Source organism: Pleurodeles waltl, chromosome 1_2 (assembly GCF_031143425.1).
Source record: "Pleurodeles waltl isolate 20211129_DDA chromosome 1_2, aPleWal1.hap1.20221129, whole genome shotgun sequence".
NCBI classification, from domain to species: Eukaryota; Metazoa; Chordata; class Amphibia; order Caudata; family Salamandridae; genus Pleurodeles; species Pleurodeles waltl.
In genome coordinates, this window is record NC_090437.1 from 1,058,012,971 (window position 1) to 1,058,026,565 (window position 13,595).

The following is a 13,595-nucleotide window of genomic DNA, read 5'->3' on the forward strand; positions in this document are numbered from 1 at the left end:
GCCCAAAAGCTCACATACCCGAAATGCCCCAAAAAACATCCACACCATGCATAAACAAAACAAAGCCAGCTCATAGCATCTGCACAACATACCAGTAAAACATGCAATAACTCCAATAATAACTCAAATGTAATCGGTTCCCTCAACACCTTAACTGACCCTGCTCTGACCCTTGCCCAACCTTTCAGCATTTTTCCCAACAGGTCATCCCTAGCAGGATCGCAATCAAAAAACAACTCCCCATAAAAAGATACCGCTGCCAGCTTTCCCCCAATCGTGGCGGGCGACAAACCCTTCCGTATCAAGAAAAGTACAAAATGTAACACACGTATCTCAAGCGCTCTGTTGTTGCCCTGTAACCAGAAATCCCCCACAAAACATTCAAAACTCTAAAACTCCAACCATGCCAGTCAGTAGCTCCTCAGAGGGGATTCCACTAATGACATCTCCACCAGTCCAGTGATCATCACCCCCCGCTCCCAAATGTCTGCCGGAACCGTTGTCTTGTTCTGATCTGCTCATGTTGCCAAACTGCAAAGCCGTCGCTACTGTGAATGAGACAGGGAATCTGCAAATGCGTTGTACACCCCAGGTTTTTGTGCAGCTTTGAATATAACATTCAAGGATAGACATCTAAGCATAAAATGCTGCAACAAACGCAGCAATTTAAGACCTTTTTTTCTCTGTCCGTTCACCAATTCTACCACTGTCATGTTGTCCACATGTAAAACTACACACAAATCTTGTGGTGCAGGAGGGCAACTCAGACATGGCTAAACCAAGCAGCCTGCAAAATGTCCTGACCCCCGGACAACCCTGCATTGCAAAGTAGAGGTAACCCAAAAGCTCCTGTGCCGGCCGCAAATTGAACTTGTGCAAGGACCGTATGTGTCCCAGAAACTACAAGATCTCATCTACCTTACCAGATGGTAATCTCACCACTAAGGCGTCCACATCAGGTTCAATACCCAAGAATGTCAGCACGCAATTTGAGCCCTCTACCTTTTTTGGTGCCACAGGTACCCCAATCTCTTGTGCCAGCTTTTGGAAAATATTCAGAGCCTGCCCACAAGACCCAGATTCTGCCTTACCCACAAAAAGGAAATCATCCAAGTAATGAGTCACCGCCTTTAAGAAAACCCAATGTAAGAAAGTACTAAAGGCTTCAAACAACGGACATGAAATGACGCATCTTATCGGAATACTCTGTCAACATAGATTGCCCAATCCAGCTGCATCCCTAGTAATGCAAAGTCCTCTATGTGTATTGGCAGCAACCTAAAGGCCGATTGTATGTCACATTTTGCCATCTCTGATCACCTACCGCACCCGCAAACAAGACTAATGACGTAATCCACCGATGCGTATACCTACATCACATTATTCCACACCTCCGGCGCCTGCCCCCTATGGCATGAGCCATCCCTGTGATGGCCCCATTCCCACATAGTTGAAAAGGCCGCTGAAGCCCCTTCTAGTGCTTCAGACCAACGTCCATTGGCATCACCTTCTTTATGCCAGTCTTTGCCACTGTCATTGACTCTCCGGGCCTCTCATGGCCATGTGCGCCACTCGTGCTCATCATGCTGCCAGACCCCCCACCCACACAAGCCTCCCTGTCTCAACCTGCGGAACCCAAACCCAGCTGCCTTGCCTGATCACAGGGCCTGATGGGCCCTTCAGGCCCCCAACCGCTGATAGTCTCTTCAGCTGCCTCTCTCTCCCCAATGACCCCTCCCTGTCTTTACATAGCTGGGCCCACCTCCCCTCTGTTTCTGCTACCATACGCCTCTGTTCTTTGATCCTGGCCTCAAAGTCCCAAGTGGTCCACTCCAAAACCCTCTGCTGACTAGCCTTGCTATCTGGGGGCCCTCCCTCGCTAGTCCTGGCATACCTCCACTGAGCTCGCCCTGCCCTGCCCTGCCCCCTCAAATCTCTGCTTTGCTTTGCTTCATCCCCCCCTCCTTGTTTCCCTGCTCCTTTGCATTTTTTCTTCCCAAGGGCCCCACTTGCCTTTCCATGCTGCCCCCACCCTTAAGCACTGAGAGGTACAATGGCAAGAAGCCAGTACTAGGCCCCGCCTCCTCCTGTCCTCCTGCATCCTTGTGCTGTGTTACCCATCTCATCCACTGCCACTTCAGGCAACTCTGGGCCCTGCTCAATTCTGACTTCACAGGCCCTCCCCCCCTTCTACCTCACCTGCTTCTGTCTGGGCCTCATGGTGGCCTGACTTCAAAATCGGGGGGGGGAAGGGTGGACACACTGCACACCCTACCACCTGCTGATTTCCTCTTTTTTTGGGGCTCTCTGGAGACCCATAAGTGGCGATTGCCGCTGCTACCTCCTCTGACGTGACCCACGTCAGGCGTGTAATGCCAACCCAGGCCTGGTCTAATACACCAGGACTGAGGAGATTGGCTTGGCTGGCGTCATCCAAAACATGAAGCATGGTCGTAATGGCCTCCCCGTCATGGCCTATTGCCATGGCGCCCCTGCCTTTCCCTATCTCCTGCCTCCTGACCGTCTTTGCCATACCGCTAACTCACAATCTCCAACGACCGGCCAACTTCTATGCAGCGCGATGAGCTAGCACGGAAGAGGCCGGTCCCTCCCACTACAGCCCTATAAACCCTCTCCCTTTGTACCACCCCTACTTAACCCCAACCAATCCTGTCCGCCTCCCATCTCTTCTCCTTCCCGAAAGATCCTACGGAGAGACTACACCATGTCTGCTCTCTGCGGGACCCTCCATTCTTGTGCCATGTAAATCACACCGACAGCGCAAGCAAACCCATACTCCTCACCTCTGTCATTCGTCACATTGAGGAGCTTCATCTGCTGACCAGAATGCAACAAATGTAGTTCTACAAGTTTTGTCACACAAGCCATGCACAAGGAAGCTTGCGGACCAAACATGTTGTTGACATATTACGTCTAAGTTGGTGACCATTTTGGCAGGATTTATTCTACCTTTTTAGTAGGACTCATAATTATTGTTCATTGATCAGAGATCTTCGACAGGCATGCACTTCTCTACTTAAAAGTTGCGTATTGAATCTGCGATACACACACGTTTACTTTAATGTTCTGTCTTGAGTCCGCAATATGCACTTGTCTGACATGCACACCAGAGATAACATCCACATTGTGTGTCATCAACTATGTTATACACAGAGATTTAGCTGAAACACAAACACACTTGTATACATTAGATTGTGTGATCTTCGAAACAACAAACATATGGACCAGAATGTAGGCTGTCTAGTAATTAAGTTACTAGTGTTATCTTCTGTTATCTTCTGTGATGCACACACAAGTGAGCGATTATAATAATAACATTATTTACAGTACATGTAGTAAGATTTTAGATACAAATTAGATACAGAGTACAAGTAACTTTGACTGTGTGGTAAAGTCAAGGAGAAAACGTTATAATTAATATGTAATTTTGGTGCAACAGTAGATGAGAGAATGCATAATCAATTTATGTCAGGAGGTCTATTAGACAAGGCAAAGGAGGCTTGATGGCCAAAAAATATCCCTACTCTTGATGAAATGTGAACATTCAGAGGTGTGTAACAATAACCTGAGTGTTGAAAAGAAGGAAACTGTGAGTGTGTGTGCGGTCACAACTAAAGGGACAATTGTAACAAAAGAAAAACAAGAAGTGAAAGCAACAAAGATGTGGTAATATTTAGCATGTAGCAAATTTGCCCAGAGTGGAAAGTTACATCCAAATTGTGCAGAAAAAGGACATTTTACATCTTGCTGTAGATATAAAAAGAATAGGAAAAAAGTGAAGGAAGTATGTTTTGAATCTAGTTATGAATGTGAAGAAGTTGTGTTATGTGTTGGAGGTCAAGAATGAGCAGGACCTTTTGAAATCTTAAAAATCAATTGTTCTCCATTGAGAATGCTATTTGGTGCAGGTGCAAAGATAAAACTAATTCCAAGAACTTTCTTTGAGGAGAGTTTAATAGATTCAGTAAAATTGAAGAAACCAGACATGAAACTTAAACGGTATGAAGGGCAATCTTTTAAGTTGATGGGTTATTTTTGGGGCACAGTTGATTTACATGATAGAATGATTCCAGCAAAGATAAATGTGTCGGTGAAGGGTGCTTTGTTGATTAGCTGGCTTCATCAAAAGGAGTTATTGGTTTTCCTCAAATGTATGCACTATGTCTGAAACAGCTGAGTATGAAAGACAGTTTCCTGAGGTTTTCAGGAAAGAATTAGGCCATTTGAAAAATTACATACACTACATCAAACTAGAGACAGGTGTGAGTCCTAAAGTAGGAAAAGTGAGAAATGTACCGGTGATGGTTCAAGTTGCCATAAAAAAAGAATTGGAGAAGCTAGTAAAGTGTGGTATGATTCAAGAGATTGAAGCATCTGAATGATTGCCACCTGTGGTCATGGCTCATAAGGCAAACTGAGAGGTTAGAATATGTCTGGACTTAGGGGAACTGAAAAATGCTGTAGTGGCAGATAGTGATCCTTTACCAACTATCACTGAAATGTTGTGAAAGGGTTGTATGACAGAAGCACACATGCCTTTACCATGCATGCCTCAACTATGCAGTCAGAACTATGACTGAGTCTTTTCCACACATGCCTTTACCATGCATGCCTTTACAACAGATTTTGTTAAAAAAGCATGATTAGTAAAGGCATATGTGGAAGCCGCATGCGTGGTTCTCTCATACAACCCCCCTCTTAACCTAAAAAAAGAACTTAAATAAGGCCCAAAATTATATCCACACCTAATAAGTAAACAATCCAGACACCACCACCCCCTGTGCGCTAAAACCTTCCCCACCCCATATAAATAAACTACCTGACACCTCCACCCACCCTAAGCCCTAACAAAAACTACCTAACTCCCCAACCCTAAAAACTAAACCACCACAACACCCCCATCTGCCCTGAGCCCTAAAACCTTCCCCACCCCTAATAATTAAACTACCCTGATAAGCCCTAAAAAAAACTACAGTAACCCTCCACCACTACCCCTAAAAAGTAAACTACCCCGAAAACCCCACCTGCCTTGAGCCCTAAAACCTTTTCCCGTCCCTAATAACTAAACTACCCTGAGCCTCCACCCACTCTAAGCTGTTCAAAAAATCCAAAAAAACACCCCCACCCTAAAAACTAAAATACCCTCACCTCCCCACCTACCTAAGCCCTATAAAAAACTACCCCAACTCCCACACCCCTAAAAAATAAAGTACTCTGACCCCTTCACCCACCCTAAGCACTAAATCCAACCCCACTTATCTCATTGCATCCACTCCTGGTCCTTCCTTCTCTCCTCCTGCCCTTCCTTAAATATCCCCACCTAAGAAATAACCTATCCTGCCCCCCACCCTAAGCCCTAAACAAAATACCCCATCACCCCCACCCCCACCCTTTCCCCTAAAAAATAAACTACCCAGTCCCCCACCAACCCTAACACTAAAAACTAGACTTCCCCAACCTCCCCACCCCTCGAAAAAATAGCCCTACTACTCCTTCTCACACTAAGCACTTAATCAACCCCCACCCCTAAAAACTTCCCCCCACCCTGCCCCATCCCCACTTACCTCACCACATTCTCTCCTCATCCACTATACTGTGCTCTGCGGTTTTCTCTGCCTTAACCACAGGCAGAGAAAAAGGCAGTCTTTGTTCCAGCAAGTGTTGTTTGGCTTGTGTAGGAAATGTTTGCATTTAGGACACATTGTTTAGGATGCTTCCTGGTACTAAAGCTAATGAGTGAGAGTGGTTCTTACCCTTAAACATGAACAATGTAAATTTGCTGTGGATGAAACATGATACTTGGGACATTTGGTTACGGCAGAAGGGATACATCCTGAACAAAATCTACCAAGGATGAATTAGTTACATTTCTGGGGAATTTTACAGTGAATTCTATCTGAATTTTGCTCAAGGCTGCAATAGTATGAGTAAACTGCTAAAGGGAGGAGTAGAATTTCAATGGTCACAAAACTGCGAGAAAGAATTTGTACAAGTGAAGAAGAACCTATCTAAGGCAACAAATGTAAGCACTTTTGCACCATGAGCTAAAACTATCATAAGGACTGATGCAATTGCAAAGGGCGTAGGTGCAGTATTAGAACAAGTTGCTGTAGGGAAAATAAAAACAATTCTCTTTTTGTTAATTGAGCTAAATCCAATTATTCAGTTATAGAGAAAGAAACATTGGCTGTATACTGGGCAGTAAGGAAACAAAAAAAAAACTCCCGTGGAGGAGTCAGTTTGAATTGATGACAGATCATAAAAAGGAAGTTATGCCATATCTGACAGAATAAGGTGGGTTGGAACTCTGCAGGAATTAGATTTTCTGAGGCCTTATGTACCTGGCGTGAAGAACATTCACACATCCATTTGCTGAGCCAGTAACACATCATGCACCAATTTGCAAATCCACTTACACCCTGAAGCACCCATCTGCAGACCAAGTCACATCCTCATGTACCCGTTCACAGACCCATTTACATCCTCATGCAGCCATTAGCAGATCTAATTATACCCTCACACACCCATTCATATATCCATTCAGACGTTTATGTACCTATTCATAGATCCACTCATACCCTCATGCACCCATTCAGAGACCCAGTGACACCCTGCCACACCCATTCGCAGACCCAGCCACACCCTCATGCACATATTCATAGATCCGCTCACAACCTGTTGTACCCATTCTAAGACCTAGGATCACCCTAATGCATCCATTCACAGACCCAGTCACACCCTCATGCACCCATTCACAGACCCAGTCCCACTCTTACACACCCAATCGCAGGCCTAGTCACAGTATCACACACGAATTTGAAGACCCTGTCACAGTCTCATGTACCCATGCAGAGATCCATTCTCAACGGGAAACCCATTCACTGACCCAGTTACACACTCATGCATCCATTTGCAGACTCACACTGTCCCGCACCCATTCACAGATTCACTCACACCCTGATGCACCCATTTGCAGACTCACTCATACCCTCATCCACCTATTCACAGATCCACTCACACCCTGACACACCCATTTGCAGACCCATTCACACCCTCATGCATCCATTCACAGACCCACTCACACTCTCATGCCCCCATTCAGAGACCCAGTCATACCCTCACATACCCATTTGCAGATCCAGTCACACATCATGCACCCATTTGCAGATCCACTTACACCCTGAAGCACCCATTTTCACCCAGTCGCACCTCACTTACCCGTTTGCAGACCCAGCCACACCCTCATGCATCCATTCACAGACCCATGCAAACCTTCACGTACCCATTCACAGATCCACTCAGACCCTAACACACCCATTCACAGATCCACTCAGACCTTTACGCACCCATTCAGAGACCCAGTGACACCGTCGTGCATCCATTTGCAGGCCCAGTCACACCCTCATGCAACCATTCATAGATCCACTCACACTGTTATTTCTCCGTTCAAAGACCTAGGCACATCCTCATGCACCCATTCACAGACTCAATCACACTCTAACGCACCGATTCACAGACCGAGTCACACCCTCACACACCAATTTGCAGACCCAGTTACACGCTTATGCACTCATTTATAGATCTGCTCACACCCTTACGCACCCATTCACAGACCTACTTACACCCTGCTGCATCCATTCACCCAGTCCCACTCTGACACACCAATGCGGAGACCCAGTCATGCCCTCATTCACCCATTTGCAGACCTAGTCACACCCTCATGCACCATTCACGGATCCACTCACACCCTGACACACCTGTTCGCAGACCCAGTCACACCCTCACGTACCCATTCACAGACTCACTCACACTGTCACCCACCCATTCACACATTCACTCACACCCTGATGCACACATTCACAGGCCCACTTATGCCCTCATGCATTCATTCATAGATCCACTCACACCCTGATGCACCCATTCACAGATCCACTCACACCCTCATGCACCCATTTCCAGATCAAGACAGACCCTCAGGCACCCATTTGCAGACCCATTCACACCTTCATGCACCCATTTCCAGATTCACTCTCACCCTCATGCACCCATTTTGAGACCCAGTCACACCATTATGCACCCACTCACAGATTCACTCACTCTTACGCACCTATTTGTAGACCCAGTTCAACTCTCATGCACCAATTTATTGATCCGCTCACACTGTTACACACCCATTCAATGACCCACTAAAAACCCTCATGCATCCATTCACCCAGTCCCACTCTGATGCACCCATTTGGAGACTCAGTCCCACCATCATGCACCAATTTAGGGACCAACTCACACTCTCATTCACCCATTCACAGACCCACTCAGACTCTGAAGTACTCACTCACAGACCAATTGAGAATCTTAGGGATACACTGAAAGAGTTTGTGACCTAGTTTTGTACCACTGAAAGATTGAATGAAAATCATATACATGGGGTCACAGACTTATTCGTATATCTATTTGTGGACTTGTTCCGAAAGTAATCTTTGCTGTCTGATATTGAAAATTACTTATTTATATATTTATGAATTTTGAATGGGTTGGTGTGTATTGAAAGCCTGCTTTTAAAAAAAAAACAAATTGTGTCATATTCACAAATATTGCAACATCGTTGCAAATATTTTGAAAAAGAAAAAGACAATTTATACAGAAAATGAACAAGAATTTCAGGAAATAGGGTACCCTGCTAAACCTTTGTGTTCATTGTTAGTTTGTGATAGTTACATATAAGACTGGATGCAGAGTTTCAGGTTTGAAAGAAGAACTCTGTTACCTTCATCTGTGAAGTGCGCCCCGTGCACATATATACCATCCATGGATACCATCCATATCAAAGTGAACCCATGTTATGATTTCTGAGGAATTCAGAACCGGTTTTATTAACATGCTTCCTGGCTTTGTTTATCTGTGGATAGAATTGAGTAGACCACTTCCATTTCTGCCTTTGGCATAGATTGGAGTACACCAAGACAGTGTGAGGCAAAAGTCTCATCAATTGTGCATAGGTATCCTTCCTTATGATTTCCAGTCCTACCCCAGTCAGTGTGCCGAGGTCATTACCACCATAGTGCACAATCATGAGGTCAGGGGGTTGGGATTTCACAAAGGTCTCGAGTCCCTGTCAATGCCACTCTTTCTAGCAGCCTCTCTAACCCAAAACACATAGCTGTGCCCAACAATCCATGCTCTAACCATTTTGAAGTGAGGCAGTGGCAGCAGTCAGGAGAAGGCTGGATTTGAATGAGGCAGTGTTGGGAGTGGGATGCAACTAAAATTGTGGGGTGCTCCTGGTTTAAAAAAACATAGTTTTGATTGAGTACTGTGATTATGCAGGCAAGTGAAATTAGGTGGTATCTTGAAATGCTAAGTAAGTAGTATTTTGATTGGTTGTAGAAAAAATCAAATGTGCACTGTTTAGTCTGTGCAGTAAACCACACCTGCTGCAGCTCATTTCATAACTATTAATGCCCTTATAAAATGTGCTGCAAACTTCTGGCCTATTGGTTATAGTGGATTGCTATGGACACTGTGCTCAAAGTGCATTGGGGAAGGGTCTTAAAGAGAGAGTTCTGTCTTTGTAAAAAGTTAAAGGGTTTGTTTTCTTTATTATGTGATAAGGGTTTACTTTCCTAAAGGGGCATTGCTAATAATGTGCAGTATACTCTCGAAGTAATAAAACTACCAAGCTAAATATGTTTTTGTTCACCCATTTTTTGCGAATTCATTGCAATGATTGTGATTACTCTGCGATTAAGGATATAAAAACCTACATACTGGGCTTCTTCAGAAATGTGTATGGAGGAGGTAACACATACTAACCGTTCGACACTGGGCTTACAAAAGTGAAAAATGAAAGATATGATTTTATTTCTTTACATCTCCAGTATCACGCAGCGCAAAGTTGAAAAGGTTGCCATTTATGGTTGCTATGTGTAAGAGTGCTGACTCATTCTTATGCTTAGTTCTGACAATTCCCAAGCGTATTGAATCTATGTGATAAGAGTAAAAAAAAATATTTCACCTAGTACTCAATTTCGGTTATGTGAATTACATTTGATTGTGAGGAAAACAGATATATATATATATATATATATATATATATATATATATATATATATATATATATATATATATATATATATTTGTGTGTCAGTTTGTTAAACAAATTATGAAATATATTGTATTAGACTGAAAGTAGGTAAGATGATCTATCGATGGTAATGTGAATAGTTTTATATATTTATTTAGGTAAGTACCATGCACTTTGTCTGAGGTACAGAATAGCTGTGTGAGAAGTTTGTTTACAATATGTTGTCATGGAACTGCATATTCTAAATGTGATGTTTGATTGCATGCTGTAATTGCTAGGAGAAAAAGTGTATACCAAGTGTAAAGTCAAAAATATATTACAAGATATGAACGTTTTACATGTCTGTACATGATGTGTTGCTTACAAAGAATGTATTAGTTAGAATTCTGGGACTTGCAGTCCTATTTATGTGTTTTAAAAAGGACTACAAAACTCAAAATTGAAAGCAAGAAAAAATACTACAGGTATATGTGAAGCATTAATCTGTGAAAGTTCACATGAATGTATTAGAAATCTGTTAGTTTAGGTGTTGGTCTGCTTTTGAGATGAATATGTTATTCATGCTCTTACAGGCCTCTATATGAAATACTAAATAGAGTATACCACCTAGAAAGTAAGTTACATAAATGTTCACAAATAGGTAAAGCCTCTATCACAGGCAGTCAGACAGGTACAGAAAGACTTAGACATTCAGGCACATACTCAGAAAGTACTTCTGTATGCAGCAGCCTCAAAGGCTATTACCTATATACTCGTCTATTCCATAACACAGGCACTAAGATATTTGTTCAGCCACTTAGATACATATTTAGAGAACATAGAGGTACTAAAACTGGCAGTCACATACCAGCAGGTGTACTAAAACATATCACTGTGCTACTACAGGTGGACAACTACATTCACTCAGATATAGGAAAGTACTGACACAATCTTGTCATGCATTGAGACAAATACTGCTTTAATCATGAGTGAGGCCTACTAATAAGGAGCCTCTGAGTAGTCTGTCACTGGCAACTAAAATTGTCTTGTACAACCGCTTTGTCAAGTCTCAAATCCATGTTTTAGTAGAAATAACTCACTCATGATACGCTGTGAGTATGCTATCAAGCATGGTGCATCATACTTAAGTGATAAAGAAATGGGCATTTCAGTTTTAGGAACTTACTCATGCACTTGCAAATCCCTAGCACTTGCAGACCCCAAGCCATGCACTATATAGTGTAAACCACTCAGCAAAAACTGACATCCATGTTTCGAATGCAAAGATTCTATGTCTCAGCCATTGACAGAACAACAGATAGATTTCTACATTCACTCACATACTCAGAAAGTACTTATATTTGCAGCACTATCAAAGGCAATTGCAGACGCTCTCACATTCCACTGTATTCCCTAGCACAGGACTGAGGAATTTGTTCAGCCACTTATATACACGTTCACAGACAGGTACTGAAACAGGCAGTCGCTTACCAGCAGATGTAGTAAAATATCTCCTGGTACTACTACAGGAGTACACCTCCATTCACTCAGATGTATAGGCAAGTACTGACACAATCTTGGAGTGTATCCAGACAAATACTGTTTAATCTTGATTGAAGCCTACTAATGTCTGAGAAAAGGCCTCTTTTTGGCATGGTTAGCCCCCACTTTTTGCCTGCTGTTTGATGTAGCCTAGAAGTTGAAGTGCCCAGGGCCCCTGCTAACCAGGTTCTCTGGGCCAGAGCTCTTTCCCTAAATTTGTTAAGATGCATTGGCACAATTGGATACACTCTTAACTACCACTATAAGTCCCTAGTACATGGGTACCTGGGTACATGGGGTACTATTGATAGGCCCTTGAGGGTAGCATCACTAATTGTGCCACCCTCTAGGGCCATGCATGCAGATGCACCCGGCACTGCCATTGCAGGCTGAGTGTCCTGGTGCAAACCTAAAACACAACCTCGACATGGCACACTGCCTGTGTGCCCTGTCCACCATACACTGCATTTACTATGGGTAAGACACCCCTCTGGCAGGCCTTACAGCCCTAAGGCAGGGTGCTCTATATTATATGTGAGGGCATAGCTGCATGAGCAATATGCCCCCCTGTGTCTTAGCCAAACCTGGGACATAGTGATCGAACAGAGCAGCCATTTTAATACATGTGCTGGACACTGGTCAACACTAGTTTCCCAGCTAAATGATGAACACTCTTAACCCTGGATTGCTTGGTATCAAACAGCTCAGAATCATAAATGCTACTGGTACCAGTATTGAATGAATCCCTAAATGTACCCGGGCATCACTTAGAGGTGCCCCCTACAAAAGCTAACTATGCTGGCATGGTTGCTGACTGGTTCTAGGCAGGCAGCCAATATACAAACCTAAGGGAAGAACCCTATCTCTCTTGTTTGTAAATCAATGCCCTTCCTGGGTGAAGGAGTTAGCACCCCCTCCGTTAGTAATGTGCACTGCCCTGGTGGTGAGCTTGAAAGAGATCAACCCCCTTGAAACTCAACCCCCAGGCCTGCTGCTGGCAGCAGATGATCTCTCCCTTTGCAAGACCCCACTTTTGGCAGGAACAATGGCAGGAAACCACACAAAGGGTAGGAGGAGTGGCCCCACCTGCCACGCACCAATCCTAAGGTGTTGCCTGCTAGGTGGACACTCCATTTAATTTTCTTCCATCTTTGATAGAAGGAAAATAGCCTATTAGGCTTAGAGTAGTGACCCTTCCCACAGGAAGTGGTCACTATAGTGGATATAGGCATGAGAACTGTGGACCTGTTGCATCAAGAAAAGGTGCCAAACCCTGTCTGCTCCATCCAGGACCTGACAATCGCTGCTGCAGAGAAGCTGGACACCTCACCTCAAGAAGCCCAGAAGGCCTTCGAGGCCTCACCAATCACCCAAGTACTCCCTCCAAAGTGGAGGTACCACTCTGCAACAACCCAAGAACCAGAAACCCAGTGAGGGGCACTTCACTGACTGGCTGAAATTTCCTGAACCTGAAGTCACAGCCAGACCCAATTACACACCGATGACCATGAGGACAAACCCTGCAAGTGTGCCAAGTTTGGAGGTACTGTACCTGCCAGTGGCCGGACCGTACTAGTACCCTGTGTACTGGTCAGCTGACATAGGACACCAGGAAAATCAGCTCACCAAAAGCTGAAAAAGGATCAGGAGGAAGCCCTAGTTGAGGGACACCATGGACCTCCAGCCAGAGTGCCTCCCTTGTCCTGTAAGCTACCTTCAATTGGCACCTGACCACCTTGTGCCCTGCAATAAGAACCAGCTGTGCCCCAAGGGTCCCTCACCCCTTGCAGCCTTGACACTCCAAGGGGACCCCAGGCACCACAGACCTTTTCCAAGTGGTCTCCCCTCAGTGGTCCTGCACCAGCTCCAAAAGAATTTGCAATGCTGCTCCTACCGGAAACCGGCAGCCGCACAAACTTCTCCAGCTGGCACACCGTTGAATTTTGAAAAATAAATGCACATTGATGCCATT